We start from the raw sequence: 21,601 nt of genomic DNA on the forward strand, positions 1-21,601 counted from the left end.
TTCCTGGTTGTTATGAAGACAACCAACCCACAGTCTAAAGAAAATTGAGGTGAAACTGAAAGAGATTGAGGGTGATGATAGCAATACTCAGTACCTGCCACTACTCCTTCTTAGTTTTCAACTCATTTGCAGAAGTCAATTTAGCCAAGGATTGTGACAATGGTATTTCTCACAAAGGCATAAACCTAGAATCAAACTGTATTCATTTACTCAGGCTACTCTAACAACATTTCAGAGATCAGGTAGCCCAAGAAACAAAAATTTATTTTCTCACAGTTCTGAGGGCTGGAAGTTCAAGGTCAAAGTGTCAATGTGGTCAGTTTCTGATGAGGCCTTTTTCCTGGCAGAGACAGCCACTTCCTCACAAAGTCCTCTCATATCTTGCCCAGAGAGCACTCTGGTGGCTCCTCTTCTTCTTGGAAAGTCACCATTTATAGCATATTAAGATACCACGTTTATGTAAGCTTCCTCATCTCCATAAAGGCCTTGTCTCCAAATACTACCACATTGAACTTCAACAGAGGAATTTTGGGGGCACCATTCAATTATTAACATAAATCAACACTCATATATTGGCCACTCTGTGCAAGGCTATGTAGAGACTATGGATGCCACTCCCAGGATATGAGCCTGAAACTGATCCTGAAGGCACCAAAGGGATATCTAGCAATCCAGCCAACCACTTATCTCTGTACTCCTTGATCTCTAACAGAGAAGTAAAGACAGGTAGCCCCTGCAGGAGAAGCCTGTACTTAAGGTATGTGCACCACTATACATGACCCAAACAAGTCCAACTTCCTCACTTTACAGATAGAAACTTGTGACTCAGAAAGGTAAAGTGACCTGCCCAAGATCATAGGGCTGGCTAGTAGCAGGGCCAGGACTGGGTGTAAATGTTTTGGCTCCCATCTTTTGGCTAGGCCTGAGGATGGGTGTCCAGATGAACCTTTAGATGGAGAACTCTGGACAAACCCTTGCAGATATGTGTGGGTAGGTGGTTGTAGGGTACAGAGATTTAGTGTGTGTGTATGTTTGTGTGTATGTGTCTTTCAGGGTTGTTATTTGGCAGCACAAGCCAGTATAGCTGGTATCTTTGTCTTCTTCATTATCCAGTTTCTGTTTCTTCTCTTTTTTGTTCCTTTTCCTATATGAAATTAAAGCCCCTATTTGCAGCTCACTAGAGTTGGGATTGGTGAATTTTCTGAAAGGACCAGCTTGGGAATATGCATATACTAAGTTCTACAGGTCAAATGATCTGTCATAATTACACAGTCTGCCATTGGAGCTTAAAGTGGCCATACACAAAGTGGCTCTGTGGCAATAAAACTCGTGAGTAAGATACGGCAGGCTGGAGTTGATCCAATGGATATGCTTTTCAGAGCCCCTGAAACTAAGGTGCTCCCTTTGACAAACACACTTACATGAACTTTACCCATCTCTTTTCTGATTTCACTTTGTCAATTTCTTAGATTCCAAAAACCATGACTCTTCATGGCTCTGTCAGTCTCAATACATCTAGCTCTGACCCTCAGTGTCATCACCACCAGCACCACCATGTCGTTATCCTGTCTCATGCCAATCACTGCACTAAACAGCTTACAAGTGTTATCACATTTAATTCCTTCAAAAACACTGAGAGGTAGGTATTATTCCCCACGTAATAGGAATTGACTGAGACTTAAAGAATTAAATAACTTATCCAATATTACTGTAAGTGGTAAATCTAGACATGGTTGTCCTGATTTATAAACCTCAAGCTCTTAACAAATTCTGTACCAGCTCCAAAATAGATGACTTTAAACTAACACAAGTAGAAAAATCACCAAACTGAAAAATAAGAGTAGCAAGTTAAATCCCCTGACTACAACTGTAGGCTTAAGAGCCTAGAGTTATGATCGCCAAGTCAGAGGTCAAGTGAGGGTTGGACTTCAGAATCTCCTGGGGAGACATATGCATATTCCTGAGTCCAGCCCTTAGAGATTCTGATTTCATAGACACAAGAGGGAACCAGGAATCTGCATTTAAATTACCATCCCAGTTGATTCTGGTCCTAGTGTTCTAAAAGCTGTAATAGGCAACAAAACCTCTGAGTCTTACTGCAAAATCCGGCAGTCAGAGTTGATGTAGGTAAACACTTTGAGATGACCATTTCTGGGTCTCCAGTTCTGTTTATGTGACACAGAAATGTTGATGTTCTTGCTGGCTCACCACTCATAATGACCTAACATGATTCTCCTTAAAAAGCAAAACCTCTCCATGCAAAGTACATCCCCAGAATATATGAGCTCTGGTTTTCTTTTTTTATTTATTTCTCAGGATTTTAATTTCTGTACTTCCTGGCATGTCCATTCACACCAAATGTGAGTGAATTTAATCAGAAACCTAATAATGTAATACCATATTTGAAGTTTTCCTAGGGCTTTGGACAGGGAGAAGGGGCTTAGTTGAATCTATGCCTTAAATAATCTCTTTAATACAAATAAGTAAGGGAGGATGCTCATTGGCACATAATTGTCTGGCATTTATGGGAATGTGGAGGCTAATGAAGGTTTTTGTACAAATGATTTTTTCTGCTTGATGATTCAGACACTCATATTCTCCCCCTTACATCTTAGCCACATGTGGGAGGCAATAAGATCTCTTGTTTTAGAAGATGATTTTGTCCTTTCACATTAACAACTTGCTTGTTGTTTGGTCAATCCTCAGTCACCTTCAGTTCAGAAAAAATAAGAAAACAGGGATCAAGAAATCCCATCTGTGACACCGAATAACCCATATTGCTGTTAAAAACCCTTAGTAAAACTACGTAGGAACACAAAGGCGAGAATGAGATGACTAGGTCCGAATTTTTTCTCTACCATTCACTGACTCTGTGGCTTTTTGTACTTTACATAATCTTTCTGCATCTCAGCCCGCTCATCTATAAAATGAAAAGAATGATAATACTTCTCTTATGGGGTTGTTTCAAAAATGAAATTGGGTAAGTAAAGTATTGCATGCCTGGAATATAGTAACTACTAATAAATGATGGTTTTCTATTCATCAGGTTTTCATTCAAAAAACACTTTTTAGAGGCCATTAATGTTGCAAGTACACAGCTACATAGGACAGAGGTGTAAACAGACAGGAATCCCTGGCTTCATGCCCAAAGGAGTTAGACAAGTACAATACCATTGATATTAGAGGGTAATGAGTGCTTTGGAAAAAATACAGCAGGGGATGGTGATAGGCAACAGCAGAGTCATCTTTTTCCCTGATGGTCCTCTGCACTGTGAGAAGTCTGCAGCCTGGGATATCAGGCATGTGTGAGAATGGTGGGCAGCCTGCAATGACTGAACAAAACTAGGAAAAGAGGCATAAAGAGATTAGGACCCATCTGATGATGTGATGGCCAAGAGTATTCTGCAGTCAGCTAAGAGGAAGGGATTTTTCCAGGAGCACATAAAATTCTGGTTCCCCTTTTTATCCTGGTTATTGGTTACTTGAGGCTATGGAAGGGACTGTTTTACAAACCATAATTAGTATCTTTACTATGAAAGGTTTCATAGTCTGGGCTCAATGGATGTGTTAAATGTGCAAGGAGAAGGTCTATAAATTTTATCCCAGGAGCTAGTACTTGGTATAAAGATTAAGATGCCCACCCTCGTATCAGAGTGTTTGGCTTCTAGCTCCAGCTGTGGATCCTAATTCCAACTTCCTGCTAATGCAGATCCTGGGAGGCAAGAGTGATTGCTGAAATGGATGGGTCCCTGCCACCTACCTGGGAGACCTGTTTTGAGTTTCTCACTCCTGGCTTCAGCTATTGTGGGCATTTTTTACATGAACCAGTAGAAGGGAACACTCTCTCTCTCTCTCTCTCTCTCAACTCTCAACTCTCAACTCTCAAAGTGACCTATGACCACAACAGTTGAGATTGCTTCTCTCCTTGATTCATAAAATGGTGACCACCTGGGACAGTGCGAGTTTATGTCCACTATCCTCCTCTAAGTATGAATGATGTCCCTTTTATTTTCCAGGCTGGGTATATGATTTTTGAGCCTTCTGAGCTGGAAGGCCTCTACCTTACCCCTTCATCTGATGTACTTCTAAATATGCTAGGTGGCCATTAGTACTGGGTTGAAAAGAGTGCAGAACCCTGTTCTGAGATCCAGAACCCAGTATCAAGGGATATTGGGACTGCTGGCTACACTGCTCACTAACTGCCTAGGTGGGTGACCTCAGTATCACCTGATACAGAACACAGGAGGAGAGGGCACTAGCCTTCCACTTAAGGAGTTAAGGGTGAGTTTCTAGGGGATTTCTTCCAGCACATTCTTTCCATTAAGTCCACCTTTGCATGCATCCTCATTTCCGAAACTGAAAGTATGATGTTGTGCCAACTCGGGCCACAGGCAGGGAGAAGAAATCAACAAAGCACCTGGATAACCAACAAAGTAGATGATTAGAGCTGACAGTGCCAACACTAGAGACTTAGGTGGCAGAAATCCTACTCTCTTCCCAGTGCACTAAGCTTGAGGCAAGTGTCTGTATGTCTGAGGGGCTCATGTAACAAGGTAGCTGGGAGATTCTTCCCTTTTGGATATTTAAAGTCTCTGAATTTTTTTCTTTTTCAGCAAACAAACAAAAGTAAATAGAAAATAATTGTTAACCTACATGAAAGACAACAGAATTAAAAATAGATGAGTGACAAAATTCTCAAATGCCTGCCCTTTGAGTTTCCACCTTATATTTTTGTGTCTCTTCTTATTTGCTTTAGTTTGGGTTTCTTTGTTTCCTTATGAGTTTACTCTTTTATCTGTACAAGAAAGACTTTGGTTAATGACTTTGGAGTCCTATGTGTCATCTAACTTTGAAGCAGCCAGGAAATAATGTTATGTGTTCAGGATCAAGGGAGAAAAAGAAGAAAAATCAAGAAACTGGGAATCAGAGATCTCATTGAGACACATATCCTCTTTGTCATTTGGGGATGGGAGCTCACTCTGTATTGAGAGGTCTAATATTTGCTCTATAGCTTTGGTGCAATAAGTGGAAATCCACTAGAAGTAACCTTTCTTACTTATTAGGAAATTATTGAATATAGCAAGATTATCAAATAGAAAACTAACTAACCTGCTAAAACCAACCATTCATATTAAGTTATCTCCCCATAGAGCAACATACACATTCCTTTGAGAGAGAAGGAGACCCTAGTATCCTGAATTTTGCACATGGGAAAGCTAATGGTCTCTGTGGGTATGGATTGAAGTCCCCAGAAGCCACCTAGACCAGTACTGGAGATTGAATCTGGGATGAGGTCCAAAGTGTCCAGTTGGAGACCAGTCTCTTAAGCACCAGGAAAGTGCAAGGAAATGTCATGAATCTGTGGAATGTTAGGGTTTTTATCCTTTGTAAATTCTACTAGATACGACTGATATATGTGGTGGCTCTACTGTCTCCACCCATAAGACTGTAAACTTTAGATTGATACAGATCTGGAAACGCTAATACCTTGATCCAGATACCGCAGAGCAGTCTTCATTGTGATACTTGCAACTCTAGTGGGTTGGTATGATAAGGTATTATGGGCCCTGGAATCAAATTTTAACATGTACCCCGTAGTGTACAGAGACCAAATTGGGACTATGGGCATATTTTTGTTACTGCTGTATTGTTTTGGATCACCCAGTGGTTTAATTTATTTTGTTACTCACATTTTAAAACAGTGAGAGTTTACATAATAATTTGATTTCTGTTTTGGTTGGTTTCATTTCCTGGAAGGCTCTCATCAGCATGCACCAAATGGGAGCAGCCATTCACTCTTCTTGTGGCCACATTTCTATCTGGCACAGTTCCCTGTCCCTGCAGGCATGTCACTCTGCCACTTTCCTGGATTTGGAAACTAGTTTTCCTCATAGGTAAATTTGGTGGCACCCAAGTCTTCTGTTACTATATCTGGTGCACTTCTCATGACTTCTTTCTTCTACGGACAGTCGGCCTGTATTGGTGATGAATGCTTCCTGTATTGGCACACCTCAGGGAGATTAGAATGGTTTTCTCAAACTGACAGAAGAGAGCCCATGACTCCCTGAAGATGAGGGCACAGATGTCACAGCATCCTCGGAGTAAAGGGGAGGTGTCTTACTTGATTTGTGTACTACTAAACCAAAGTACCCTAGACCAGGCAATTTATGAACAACAGACATTTATTGCTCATGGTTCTAGAGGCTGGAAAGTACAAGATCAAGGTGCCAGTGTGCAGTGAGGGCCTGTTCCTCTCAGATAGTACCTTTTGTATGTCCTCCCATGGTTGAAGGGAAAGGTAACTATTCTCTGGGTCTGCTTTTGAAGAGTTAAAATTGTATATGTGTGGGTGTAAAAAGTTAAGCTTAAGCTTACAGGTTTAAACCTTCCTGGTGCAGCTATGAAAAGAAGACAGAGTAAAGTAGCACCTTGACAGTAGGGACTCCATTTTGGAGCACTTGAGATTGCATTCTGGGAAAGCACCCCCCCCCCCACCGTGAGACTCTGGTCTGAAACTATGATCTCAAATAGTCGGACAATAGCAGGGCACTACATCACCCTTGGCAACACACAAAAACCCCCTAGCATGATTGCTCAAGCTTAAAAATAAAAAGGTTACACCTAGGTTACCTGAGCCAATAATGAAAATGTGATTTGTCTATGTCTTAAGATCATAATTGCTGATTGTAAGATATTAGCAACCGCTTAGCAACTGTGTATTCTCTCCCCCCTCCCGATTTTGCGGTTTTTGCCTTTATAAACCCTAACCTTTGGTTATTCGGGGCTGCTCTGCTCATGTATGATCAGACAGCCCCAGCATGCTGGATAATCAATCAAGCTTCCCTGTGCTGTTTGCATAAGAGACATGTCTCTTGGTGACGTTTTTCGGGCAGTCGACTCTAACACTTTCAGGAAGGCACTAATTCCATTGGCAAAGGTAGAACCCTCATAACCCAATCACCCCTTAAGATCTCATCTTCTTTTGCTATAACCTTAATGATTAGGTTTCACTGGCTGAATTTTGAGGGAATACAAACAGCAGACCACAGCAGGTCTTTTTCATCTCAAAAGGCTGGCCTCAATTTTATCCTATAACATCCTTACTTCTAGATTTGAAAACATGAACTCAGAAATGTTCTGTGTTCATTCCAAAGACCCATCCTTCACTGTCAACAGATCTAGGATGCAGATCCAAGTCTTAAAGTCTTTGGCCCACACTGTTTCCCTGCTCCTTTTTTTTTTCTATTAAGATTTATTTATTTATTTATTTGAAATTCAGAGTTACACAGAGAAGAAGAGGCAGAGAAAGAGAAAGAGAGAGAGAGAGGTCTTCCATCCATTGGTTCACTCCCCAAATGGCTGCGACAGCCAGAGCTGTGCTGATCGGAAGCCAGGAGCTTCCGGGTCTCCCATACTGGTGCGGGGGCCCAAGGCCTTGGGCCATCTTCTACTGCTTTCCCAGGCCACAGCAGAGAGTTGGATTGGAAGTGGAGCTGCTGGGTCTTGAACTGGTGCCCATATGGGACGCCGGCACTGCAGGCAGTGTCTTTACCTGCTACGCCACAGCACTGGCCCCATCCCTGCTCCTTTTACCCTAGCAGCATTTAGAGTGTGTTATTTTGGTATGAAACCATCACCTTGTGTGTCTTTGTGCCTCACTGGTTGTGACTTTCTCCTTCCCTGCTGGTCAGTGGACTTGAATTTCACAAGTACTGCAAGTGTGAATTGCCTTGGGTTACAGCTCCCGGTTGGCATCTGTGGCAGTCAATATTCTTCCAGGATGATATCTCTCAGCAAGACTTAAGCCAATAAATGGCAAGCAGGCAATCAACAAGTACTTATTAATCCCTGGATCTTTGTTTAGCTCCACAGACTTTCTAAAGAAGTACTACATTTAATTCTTCTGCAGCAAGTGACAGACACCCTCATCAAATCACTTAAGCAAAGGGGAAATTTGTTGACCCTAGAATACAGGTATGAATGTCAAATCCTGGGAAAGGCAGAACTGCAACCAGGCCTTGGGGAAATTGGAAACAGAAACCCCAGCAATATCAGGAGTTTCTGTTTAGTTTTCACATCAGCAACTTCCCCTTGCATGTTGACATTCCCTGCACAGCAGAAAAATGTCCACAAATGTTTCCTGATTTTACCCTTTCTACTTTGGCCATTGGAAAGAGAACAACTTTATCATTATAGATCCTCTGACTGGTCTGACTTAATTCAGATGTCTGTTCCTGAACCAATCAACTATGGTGTGAGTGGAAGTAGAAGAACCAATAAGCTATGACCCTGTACTAAGAGGATAGTGTCTGCCTTAACTTTGTGGAATGGGGTGAAAGTGCAGACAGCAGTCCCAGGAAAGGAAGAGCAGGGAGGCCTGGGAAGACCAAACACTGCATCTACTACATTTTGCCTGTGAGGTTTTATAATTAAATGAGGTATAAGAATTACATGTGGGGTGGATGTTGGCACAGCAATTAAGACCCATATCGGGATGCCCATATATCATATCTGAGTGCCTAGAGTTGAGTCCCTGGTCCATTCTTTATTGCAGCTTCCTGCCATTGAATACTCTGGGAGGCAGCAGATGATGAGTCAAGTAATTGGGTCCTGGCCACCCATGTAGTAGACCTAGATTTAATTCCCAGCTCCAGGTTTCAGCCTGGCCCAGCTTTGGCTGTTGTGGGCATTTTAGAAGTAAACCAGTGGATATAAGATCTGTCTCTGTCTCTCTGCTTTTCTAATAAGCTAATTAAATACCTAAATAAAATTTTAAAATTATATATAGAAGCAGAAATGATAAAAGGCTAATATGTCACTGATTATTAGAAGTAAACGTGTAGAAAGAGGAGATGTTACCAAGAATGACAGCACTCAGGGCTGCCCTTCCCAAGTTGAGGTACTGGGGTAGAGGAAGCTTGAATTCAATGCGGCTCTTTTCCTGAAGCCTCAATTTTACGCAAAATTAAGATGAATCCAGTAAAACTAACTTACAACACAGATATGAGGATAACAGACAATTTATATTATTTTTAAAATTAAAAAATGCAGCTGGCGCCGTGGCTCACTAGGCTAATCCTTCTCCTGCGGGGCCGGCACCCAGGGTTCTAGTCCCGGTTGGGGCACCGGATTCTGTCCTGGTTGTTCCTCTTCCAGTCCAGCTCTCTGCTGTGGCCCAGGAAGGCAGTGGAGGATGGCCCAAGTACTTGGGCCCTGAAGTACCTGGCTCCTGGCTTCGGATAGGCGCAGTACGTTGGCCATGGCGGCCATTTGGGGGGTGAGCCAATGGATAAAGGAAGATCTTTCTCTCTGTCTCTCTCACTGTCTAACTCTGCCTGTCAAAAAAAAAAAAAAAAAAAAAAAACCAAAAAATTAAAAAATGCAGTTTAGTAGAGAAAAAAAGAAATTAATGCTTTGGGGCCTGGGGCTCCAATCCTGTCCCCAACACACTTTACAGAAAATGGTGAAGAAGTCGTAGATTTGGAAGGTAACTGGAAGTTCTGAACATTGCTTATCAAGAAGCTGTGTGTTCTTGGAGTACTTACAAACCCCTGGGCTAAAAGAGTTTGAGGTGACTGGGGAATTTGAGTAAGATGGGCTATAGAATGAAATCTCTGAACTCCCTCTGGCAATAACATTCTATGGAAGCTTTGTTTTGTTTTGTTTACTTCTAGAGGCATTAATTACACAGTGGAGTCACAAACTTTTTGAGGTTTACTTAGTTTACAGTTCTTTTACTGCAGATGTGAGATCTACAGATTGCCCTTGTGATTTGCATACCACCTTCAGTACTTTCTAGGTACTGCAAATGAATAGAGCTATTTTGCAAATTAAAGGGATTGGACTGAAGGGCAACTAGACCTCAAACAAACAAGACAAGAGAATAAAGAGAGAATGGTGGCCCTTGTGTAGAAGATGCCTTTCTCCTGCAGGAGCTCAGTAGCTCCTACTTTGAACCAGACCTTTCTCACCTGCTTCAATGGAAGCCACACTTCTTTTGTTTAAGACTCATTTCCCCTCTTTTTCTTCTATCAGTTTAATTATCACTTCTATACCCTGTACTGGTGGTATCTTCCATCAGGCATTAAAGAAGCTAAGTCTGGGGTCAGTGTTGCAGCACAGTGCAACCCTAGTACAAGTCCCTGACATCTCTCACCTGTATAAATGCTGTCATCTCCCTGCCTCTGTGCTTTGCTTCTTCAATATCATCTCATCAAAGCAAGATATTCCTGCTAAAAGACAAGTTGGATCAAGTCACTCCTCTGATGGTTCCTCTGATGGTCTGCAACACTACTGCCTTTGTCCACATGTCTAAGATACTTGCTGCTTCTTTCCAGTCATGCTGGTCTCCTTTTTCCTATCATGTTCCTCCCTCATGGACCTTGCATTTCCTGTTTCCTCTTCCTGAAATGGTTTTCTCTCAAATATCCATGAACTGTGCTTCTATTGCTACTTCATTCATTCTTTACTCAGCCAGCATAATTTTGTTTTGTTTTGTTTTGTTTAAAAGATTTATTTGATAGGTAGAGTTATAGAGAAAAGCAGAGAGAGAGAGAGAGAGAGAGAGAGCAAGCAAGAGATAGAAAAAGAGGAAATCTTCTGTATACTAGTTCATTCTCCAAATGGCTATAATGCCCAGGCTGGGCCAGGCCGAAGGCAGGAGTGAAGAGCTCTGCCAGATACATTAGCAGGGAGCTGGATCAGAAGCGGAGCAATAGGAACATGAATCAGAGACTATTTGGGATGATGGTATTAAAGGTGGCAGCTGAGCCCTCTACACCCCAGTGCTGGATCCTGCTATCATCACCTTGGTTAGATCCTGCTATCTTCATCTTGGTAAAAACATTTGTTTATAAATTTTATTTATCTGAGATAGAGAGAGAGAGAGAGAGAGAGAGAGAGAGAGAGAGAGTGCTTTAATCCAAGGGTTCACTCCCTAAATGCCCACAATACCCACAACAGCCAGAGTTGGGCCAGGCCGAACTCAGGAGCTAGGAACTCAATCTCATCTCTCTCACATGATTGGCAGAGACCCAAGTACTTGAGCAATCACGGCTGCCTCCTGGGGTGCTCATTAGTAAGAAGCTGGAATCAGAACTGGGACTTGAATCTAGCCACTCCAAAATGGAGTGTGATTATACCAAGCAGCTTAATTGTTAAGACAAAAGCTTGGCCTCAGATAGAAACTTTGTTCATCTTAAAATCTAAAATTTCTCCCATCTTTTTCCACTTATTGTTCACATTGCTATTTTTTTAAATCTCCTTGGACCTTATTACTATCTGCTGTACTATCTGTATTTTGCTTATTTATCTTGATTATCCTGCCTCTTTCACCCCATAAGGGTGTGCTTTTTTGTGTGTTCTGTTTACTAGTGGGTTTTCAGATTTGTCACATAATAAGCAGTCTATGAGTATTTGTTAAATGAATGCATTTAGTCATTTGAATATCATCTTAATAGATTTTGCCAATATTTTTAATTTACTCACATTTTAAACTCAAAGTAATTTCTTTACAAGGAATTTTATGTTAGTGTTATTAATGGAAAATAGCAATGCCATTTGCCATAAATGAAAAGTAAGTCTCAATGCATTTATAATAAATAAATAAATATTAAACAAAGCAGAAGTTTATTTTATGTCATCTAAACTCAGCACCATTTCAGTACTGAAATGACATTTTTGGGAAATATTTTATTCAATAGCCATTTTTCTTAGAGTTTTGCTCTAGATGATATTTGTTATATACTCTTCTTAGGCAAACTCATTAACAGTAATTGTTTCAATTTCCATGTTGTTCTGACAATTCTCTTAGATCAACTGTGTATCTTGCAATTTCGTTTAATACTGATACTGATTACCCAGAATTAACCAGATTCCACAAGTTCAGAGCAAAGTATTTCACAATATTGTCCCTACTCCAGACACCAACCACAAGTCTCAGGATCTGACAGAATGGCTACAAATTCAGAGGTTCTCATGACCCTCTCAGGTTTAATAATTTGCTAGAGCAACCCTGAGAAGGCTTGGAAGGTGCTATACTCATTGTCATAGTTTTCTCATAAAAAGTATCCTCAAGAACAGCCAAGTAGAAGAGTCATAAAAGGCAAGATCCGGGTAGAAGGGGGCATACATAGCTTCTGTACCTATGGAATCCAGGCCCATTACTTTCCCAACACATCCACATGTTCACCAACCTGAAGTTTTGATGTCAAGAATTTTGTTGGGGTTTCATCACATAGGCATGTTTGGTTAAATCACTGACTATATGAGTGAATTCAACCCCCAGTCTACTTATCCTCACTGGAGGCTGAGTTGGTGGTCTGAAGTTCCAATCTCTAATCATGTGACTGGTCTTTCTGGGGATAGCCCCCATCCTAAAACTATCCAGGAGCCCACTATAGTTGCCTCGTTAGCATGACAGAAACGTAACTATTGCTTAGGAAATTGCAAAGTTTTTGAAACTTTGTACCAGGAACTGTAACAAAGATTGGATATATTCTTTATTATTTCACACACACACATGCAAATCACAAGTTTTTATCTCAAACAATAACTCTATTCTGAAATCCATACTCAGATCCCACTGCCACTTGTGTGTCTAAACTTTTAAGAAATACTGCTGATAGCTTCAATCCACTGATATCAAAAAATGAATCATGACCACACCCTACCACCTTATCTAAAAAATATACTCTTCTCTCCCTCCTGTATTTCTTTTAGCAAATGTCATTACATCACCATCCACCTAACCATCTAAGTCTGAAACTTGGGTTTTACCCTTGATTATTTTTGCTTACATACTGTTTATTCCTCTGCATGTTGTTCTCCTGTGGCCTCCTTCCCTATCTACCTATTATTTAGATCTCAGCTTAAAAGTCATAGTGTCCAGGAAGTCTTTGTCAGTCTCTTAGGACTTGTTAGATACCCCTGCACTCCTGTAATCATGGTGCTTATCACATACAGTGACACTTTCCTGTCTGCCTTTCTTGCTCACTGTCTTGGTGAGGGCAGTAATTGTATCTGTCATTCACCTTTATATCCTTGTGCCTGGCACATAGTTAGCACTCAATCAATATTATATGTATGTATATATTTATATGTATATATAGAATATATGTGTGTATATGTATATACACAATGAATGTATAAAATGATCCAAAATTGGAGCATTTCAAAATCAGACTTCTATATAACTATTTTCTATACCAGTAATTATCAACTTTCCTATAGATGATGCCTTAGTATAATCATGTTTTGAAAAATAATTTGTGTGTGTTCATATAACTGGCTTATACATTTTTTAATTGATACATTCATTACTTGGATATTTACTGATAAGAAGTGTCTTGGTCCCTGGGCTTGGGGATGAATGAAGATCTGCTCACCATCTACTGGAAGAATCATATATAAAAGTACAATTGCAATAACATTGTATAGATCCTGCAAAATAGTATATGAAAAATATACTGTGACAAATAGCAAGTGTGGTATACTGGATTAGTGGTCTCAGTTCTTGATTCATTTATGTAAAGAATTATAGAAGCACACTCTCTGTCACATACTTTCTAGCACCTGTTACAATAGTAAGTAGAATGTACCTCCCCATCTCACTTAGACTTGCATATGTGACTTGCCTTGACCAATTGATGTAGCTGGAAGTGAAATGACGCTGTGCTAGTTCTGAGCAGATATTTCAAGAGACACAGCAAGTTTCTCTGACAGACATCTGTACCCTTTGCCCTCACCATAGTCTAATGCAACCCTGTTGAGCCATATCAAATTCCCAGGCAACCCAAATTTCCACTAGCACAAAACAGATGCTTCTTTTTGTTAGCTATTAAGATTTGGAGGAATGCTGTTGTTAACATTGTCACAACAAAACTGCTAATAACTGTGTACCCACGTAACTACTATGATAGGGTATGAGATATAAAGTAAAAACTATAACTATTTTCCAGGACCCAGTGCCTCAATTTTCTGCTGGTGGTAGACAATTAAAGAAAAGGTCGATATAATGGACTCAATGGCTTGTCCCATACACTGTGAAATGTACGATCCAGACACAGCAAGAAATAAACACCAGGCCTCCTAAAAGGGTCTGTTCTCTTGTATTTACAGAGTTTCCACCTTGTATTTACAGACTTTCTCCAATAGCTTGAGTTTTCACAATGCAAGGTGGATGCATTTGCACAGACCCATTAGGGCCCACAATTTTAACTATGCAGAATGTTAGGATTCTAATACAACCACAGTGGAATTGGCACCACTTAAATGAGAAAAATTCATCTGCTAAAGCAGGGAAGCAAAGTGATAGCTGTCAGTAAGTTTGATGTCTCAGTGTGGATTTTCTTCTGGTAATGGTTCCTGATTGTGAACAGTGCTATAATTTATTTTCATTTTGTGCTAACAATGGGCAGCAAAGGTGATCAAACTGTATAAAAGAAACTTTTTAATTGCTAATCTCTTTCTCTCCATTGCACAACAATTGTCTTATTTGTTTTGAATGGGAAGCAGACAAGGATAGTGACTAAGAGAAGCTACAATGATTTAGTCTTATTTGAATTAACCTTCAAAGCCAGGCCTATAAAGGATAGTATGAAAATGACTTAAGTTTTCAGTGTCAGTTTCCTCACTTAAAAAGTGAAGATAATAGTAGTGCTTATCTCCTTCGGTTATGAAGAGTTGATGAAGTAATCTTGTGTGACCTTAGCACAGTGCTCAGCAGATAATAAGTAGTCAACAAATAATAGAAATTATTACAGGATGAATTTTGTTAGCACAGACTTTTTGGGGGCAAAGCAGCTGTTCATTATAGAAAGACAGACTGTGTCATGACATTTGCTTTGACCTTTTTACTATTGGAAAAAAAAATCCTCAGAATCCAAATCATGATTAATTTATGTTGTGTTTTTGAACAGCTAAACTTTCTCCACTTCAGTTCTCTGAGTGGAAAAGTGGTCAATGACACAGAAAATTTGGATTCACCACAAAAATGAACACTCCCTGAACTTTAATTTGGTTGAGATCAAATAGAGTGGCCTCTCTGGTAATGAACCATGGGCTGATTTCTAGACAAACATGTAATGCACTTGGATTTCTCTATACATACCATGTTGGAGTGACAGCACTGGGCTGTGAAGTGGCCAAGGTGAAATGTCCCACCAGTGGGTTTGCCAGGAAGATGAGAAGAACATTACAATAGTGAATGCATTGTCCAAATGGCAGGTCACTGCATTTTCAGATCTAATCATTTCCTGATTGCAGAGAATACCTGGGTGGACAGCTGAGGGTTTTTGGAAAATGCGACTGCCAAGGAAAGTTAACCCTCTTCAGGAATTGCAAGTTGATACTGGCAATGAGGGTTCTGAGTTATAAGGAAAAAATTTATTAGAAGATATATTTAGCTGTTTACTCTTCATTGTATTTACATGTGTGTGCAAACAAGTGTATAGGCAGGTGCTTCTTGCTTAAAATGAACAAATAACTGTAACCTCCAAATTATATGAATTGGCCATTTGGAGCAAGTCTCAAGTTTCTTTCCCTGGAGAAATATAATATTCTCCCCATCTACAGGCGTTCTATTTCCTAGTCCTTTTTGTTTCTTCAAGCCATATCAGAAAACACAGAACACAGAGATGAAGGTAAGCAAGTTTGTAAATTTATTTTCTGTAACACATAGTTTGGAACTTGCCACCATTCAAACATACATGTATACTCCCAAGTTTGCTCAGAAAAGAAGATATTACTTTAAGGTACAAACCTAGAGCTAAAATAATATGACATTTGAAAACTTAATGAAAGGTCACATAGCAAAATTTCACTTTATTTTCTAAAAAGAAAATATAAGATATTTCATGTCTTCAAGAAAAGAGAACCAGCACTATATTCCATTATTTAATAAATAAAATAAATAAGAAAAAATTCCCACATGTATATATTGTGAGAGGGAAGTCAGGAGGTAGGGAGAGAAAGTTACAGAAGAAAAAAGGAAAGAATGGAAAAGCAGATATGGTGAGAAAGAATAAATGTAAAAAAAGAGCCATATTAAAGTATTTTGGTTCAATTACTGGCTCTTGAGTCCAGCTTCCTGCTAATGTGAACATTCAGAGGCAGCAATAATGGCTCAAGTAATTAGGTTCCTGCCATCTACGTGGGAGACTAGGATTCTGATCTCAGCTCCCAGCTTCAGCCTCTGTCTAACCTGGCCATTGTAGGCATTTGGAGATTGAACCAGTGGATAGCATCAGATGTGTGTATGTATGTGCATGTGTGTGTGTATGTATGAGAGGTATCTATATATCTATATCTATATATATTGAGAGAGAGAAAGAGAGAAAAAATGTTTCTGAGACTCCAGTTACACTTATCATATTTGAGTGCATTTTGTTCCACAGATCTTTAATGTTCTGTTAATTTACAAACTTATTTTTTTGTGCCTCAGTTTGAATAATTTCTGTTGACTCATTTCCAGTTAAATAACACTTTGTTTTGCTCTGTGTGATCTGAAGTTAAGCCCATCTAATAATTTCTCTTTTTCAAAAAACAGGATATGACATATTTCAGTGATAGAATTGCTGTTGAGTTCATTGGAATTCTTTTCATTTATTTGTTAAAATTCTCCATCTCTAATCTCTTTTCCCCTCAATTCTTTAATATATTTACAGTCACTATAAAGAAGTCATTTTCTTTTTTAAACAAAGATTTATTCATTTTATTTGAAAACCAAAAGTTATGCTGAAAGAGAGAAAGAGATCTTCCATCTGCTGGTTCAGTCCCAGAGTGTTCTCAATGGCCAGGGCTGGGCCAAGCCAAAGCCAGGAGCCTAAAACTCATCTGGGTCTCCCAGGTGAGTAGCAGGGACCTGAGCAATTAGACCATCTTTTTCTGCCTTCCCAGGCACATTAACAGGAAGCTGGAATAGCAGTGGAGCAGCCAGGACTTGAAGCAATGCTCCTATCAGATGCTGGTGTTATAAGTAGTAGCTTAGGTGGCTGTGCTATAATGCTGGCCCCAGAAAGTCTTTTTCTGGAAATTTCATCATATGAATCATCTGTGAGTCTGAGTCTATTGACATATTGTAATTTTCCTAAGAATCACATTTTCTTGCTGCTTTGCATGTCATCATTTTTTGTTGAATTTGAGACACAGCTTAGAAAAGATGAGTAGAAACTGGAGAAGACTGTAATGTCTTCCAGAAGGGGCTCACCTCTTTGTCTGACATCAGTTGTTGTTGGAAGCTGAGCTCATCAGTCTAACCAGCAGTTGAACAGTTGAGCAGAACTGGGGCTGGTTTACCAGTAGACTTAGTTTCACCTCCGCTTTGGTTTAAATACTGTGTGGGAGGTCAGGAGCCTCCCTGTAGCAGGATTTTGAGATCAAAGTACCACAAAACTTGGATACCCCTCTCTGCTGCCTGAACCTTAGTTCAGGCTTTCTAATCCTTCCACTTAGTGAGTAGAATTCCCATGAGAAAGAATTGATAGATGGGGAGGGCTGACTTTGAATTTGAGGCTTCTCCAGATTCAAGTCTACCAGTCCAGCACATCCTTTAAAAGCTTGACTGATTTCTTCTTGTTCCCTCAAATTTCTTTGCCTGTAGCAGACTTGCTTCTCCCCCAGTTTCAGCGACTCCACCAGGCATGGAGATGTTCTTGCTTCTGTGCTCACCCAAGAAAGGCCATCTATCTCACTGGATTTAAACTTACTTAGATTTGTGTATTTGTTTATTATTTTTTGCTTCTGCACTCTACAATGGCTTCACAAAGAAAGTAGATTTGGGGATTTTGTTTTGCTTATCTGATAATTTTGTTGCTGTTAAAATGATGCTCTTCATGAACTTCTGTAAACTGACGGCAAAACTCTTGAGTCTGATTCTGATGAGTTAAATAATAGATTCCTTCAGCAGCTCATTTTATTTAAAACTGAGATGATCAATGATTCATCAAATTATAATAGTCTTGATGATGATTTTTCCCATCTTCAGTGCCCAAAGCCTGCTGACTCAAGAAACCTTGAAGACATTACTTTTCTGTCTCCCTGAAATGTTGAAGTAGAGATGATATAAAAGTCCTAATTTGTAGAAGGAAAGTGATGGGTAATTAGTGTTTATTAAGTGCTAGTTTATTTTTCCCTAAGATCTGTGCTTGACCCTTTACATACATTACAATTTTCAAATGAAAAGAATCATTTGTTGGACATTTACAATGGGGTAGGAGAAAATGACGGAGATGGAGGTAGCGTGGGAATCATGCCCCACTCAGGGGATATGGATAGAGATGAAGGAGACATCTTTCCGAGGGTGAATGGAAGCTGAACAGTGTAGGTGTTAGACTTGAGAATGATTGAAGGTGTGCCAGGATCTAGGACAAAAGGTATCTGGAACCCACATGTAAGCTATATACACTGATACTGAGTTCTGGTTCTCTCTTAGGAAATAAGACTCCTTGGCACCACTACATTGGGAATAGCAAATACAAGACAATCTTACAAATGTGGAATGTCTTGTTACCATGAATTTCCCACTCCTTTATGGACTTTTCCCAACTTTCTCTTTTCCATTTCTTGGAAAATATTTTACTTGTCATGAAAATAATGGTATTACATGGCAGTGCCCAGAGGTGAAGGCCTGGCTGTGATGCTTTTAGTACAGCTGAGGCACAACTGATGAAACTGTGGGTAAGCCACATTACACTCTGGGAAATGGCACGCTTTGAATGATGTTCCTCCTAACATGACAGTAATACCTGTTGAAAAGAAAACAAGCAGGTTCTTCCTGTTCTCGTCATGTAGCCCTTATTTCCACTCTGCAGTTTCCCTTTCCACATATTTACTCCCTCCCCCTTTCTCTCTTGCCCTCTTCCCTTCCATCTCTGTTCCTTTCTTTCGTTTTGCTTTCTATTCTTTCTTCCTCTTTTTCCTCTAAAATCACAAATCATCTTGGTTTCACTAATAAACTGATATTCCCAATGTGGAAAGATCAGTATTATCATTACCCTTGTAGGCTTTTACATTGTGCAGTTACATTTTCAGAGCCTTTTCAGATGTGACAATGATGATGATAGAAATAAATAGTAATACTAGTAGGTGGTTAACTTTTGTTAGCTGTCATTGTAAGTGCTTTCCATGTATAGGGCTCATCAGGAGGTCAATGGAAAATGTATATTATGAAAAAACTGTGTGGACTTTAAAATTTTTTCATCCAAATATGCATTATGAAAATTCCTATCATAAAAAACTCTCCATGCATGGATTTCCAAAACTTTTTGCATCAAAACAAACTTGTTTTTTAATTTTGTTTTCCTTGAACTTTTTAAAATATCTTCATATTAACTCATTAATATCTAAGAAAAATCTTTTGAAACAAATCTTATTTTTATATTCACTCTACAGATGAGGAAGCTGAGGCACCCAGAGGTTAAGGAGCTTGTTCAAGTTCACTTAAGTGACAAGTGATAGAAACTATGATTTCAACCCAGGCATTCTAACTTTAAGGTGCTTGCTCTTTTTTTTTTTTTTTTTTTTTTTTTAATCTTTTATTTAATGAATATAAATTTCCAAAGTACGACTCATGGGTTACAATGGCTTCCCCCCCCATACCGTCCCTCCCACCAACAACCCTCCCCTTTCCCACTCCCTCTCCCCTTCCATTCACATCAAGATTCATTTTCGATTATCTTAATATACAGAAGATCAGCTTAGTATAAGGTGCTTGCTCTTAAGCACTGTCTTAAATCATCTTTCTTTAAATGATATGATTTAATTTTTATCCTAAATACATGAGATCTTTAGGAAAGATGTTACTCTTTTGGTTTTAGAGTTTTAGAAACTGAGGCTAGACCTGGTCACTACACTTGATAAAACTGCATACAATCTCATGAAATCATGCCTTAGCCTGTAAATTCCATGTTATTGTATACCTATCATCCTCAAACTCTCATGTATCTTATTACTGTAATCTTCCAAAAATCCTCCACTGACAGAATTTTGTAAGAGGATAAGATCAAGGAATAGGAGGAGAGGCTCATGGTGGCCTAAATTCTAGAGCCCAGCTCACATCTAATAGAATGGAGCATTAGAGAACATGAGGTTCTATGAAAGCAACCTCAGGGACCAGGGGCCTCAAAGTCAGCTGGTTCCAGGCACCTACCTCTTCTCTGTTGCCACACCATGAGATATTAATAAAGAGAGCATCTTAAATTCACTGTACAAAGCCACGAAGTCCCATATTGCTGTCACTGGTGAGCAGATTCTGGAAGTACCAGCAATGGCATTGGGCAATGAAAAATTTCAAAGTGTTGACTGAAGGGGAAGAATTTGAGTCCCCTCACTCTTTGAGGAGGAAGTCTTCTACCTTGGGAGTTGGAGGAGTATGTGTGTGTGTATGTGTGTGTGTGTTACCTGAAGGCAGCAAATGTATAGGGAATATTGCTCTCTTGTGTCTTAATTTTGGAAGCAGATATATTGGTTGGGATCCTTTTGGCTACAAATAATGGAAAATTTTGCAGTGACTAAAAGCATAGGCATGTGTATTTATTTCTTTTTTACTGAAAAAGGGCAGAAGTCTCCTTGGATTTTGCTAACGCTAACTTTGGATGGTTGATAACTACCTGGTTTGAATTTATGTATGCCCCCAAAATTCCTGCATTGGAACCTGTTACCCAATTTGAGAGTATTAAGAGGTAGAGGTGTAGGTGTTGTGATGCAGAGAGTTAAGCTGCCATTTCAGATGTCAACATTCCAAATCAGAGTGACTGAGATCATGTTCTGCCTCCACTTCCAATCCAGCTTCCTGCTAATGCACACCTGTGAGGCAGCAGTTATTGGCTCAATGCTTGGAACCCTGCCATCCATGTGAGAGACCCGGATGTAGTTCCTGGATCCTGGCAACAAGGTGCCATCTTGGAACAGAGAGTGAGTCTTCACAAGACAATGAATAAGCTAGCACCTTTATTTTTGAGCTCCCAGCCCACAGAATTGTGAAAAATAAATTTCTTTTATAAACTATCTAGTCTTAGATGTTTTATTATACTACCAGGAACAGATTGAGACAGTACCTCAACGAGCTCATCAGAACATATGTCTTTACATTCTGACGTCTTCAGCAATTTATTTTTCATCTTCATCCTAAAGGACTCATAATTGCAAAGTGAATGCCTCTGTTGCAAGTCATCACATTGTCTCCTGACCATGCACAGACAGGAAACAAAAGCAGACAAGGTTTTGAGAAATCATCTTATGTTTGTCCCTTTTTTTATCAGGGAGGAAAATATTTCTCAGTGCACTTTTCCTTCCCTTTCATAGACGAGTACTTGATCAAATGCTTACCTATGGCCACAGGAATGGCTGGAAAAGTGAGTATCTGGCAATAGATACCAAGTTGGTAGTGATTAAATTAACAGAAACCATCACAATTCTTCTCTCAGGACTATGTACTTGGCAACCCAAACATAATCAGGCTTCTTTGAGTACTATATTGCAGTACATGGTAATTTACTTTAAAATACTTCAGTGTAAGTGGGACAGCATGTATGTGTGCAGGTTAACACTAATCAAAACACTAGGCATGAGTGGTTAATTAGTATATGAAGAGTCCTTATCTAAT

Source organism: Oryctolagus cuniculus, chromosome 6 (genome assembly GCF_051225735.1).
Source record: "Oryctolagus cuniculus isolate XC-2025 breed Fujian yellow rabbit chromosome 6, ASM5122573v1, whole genome shotgun sequence".
Taxonomy (NCBI): Eukaryota; Metazoa; Chordata; class Mammalia; order Lagomorpha; family Leporidae; genus Oryctolagus; species Oryctolagus cuniculus.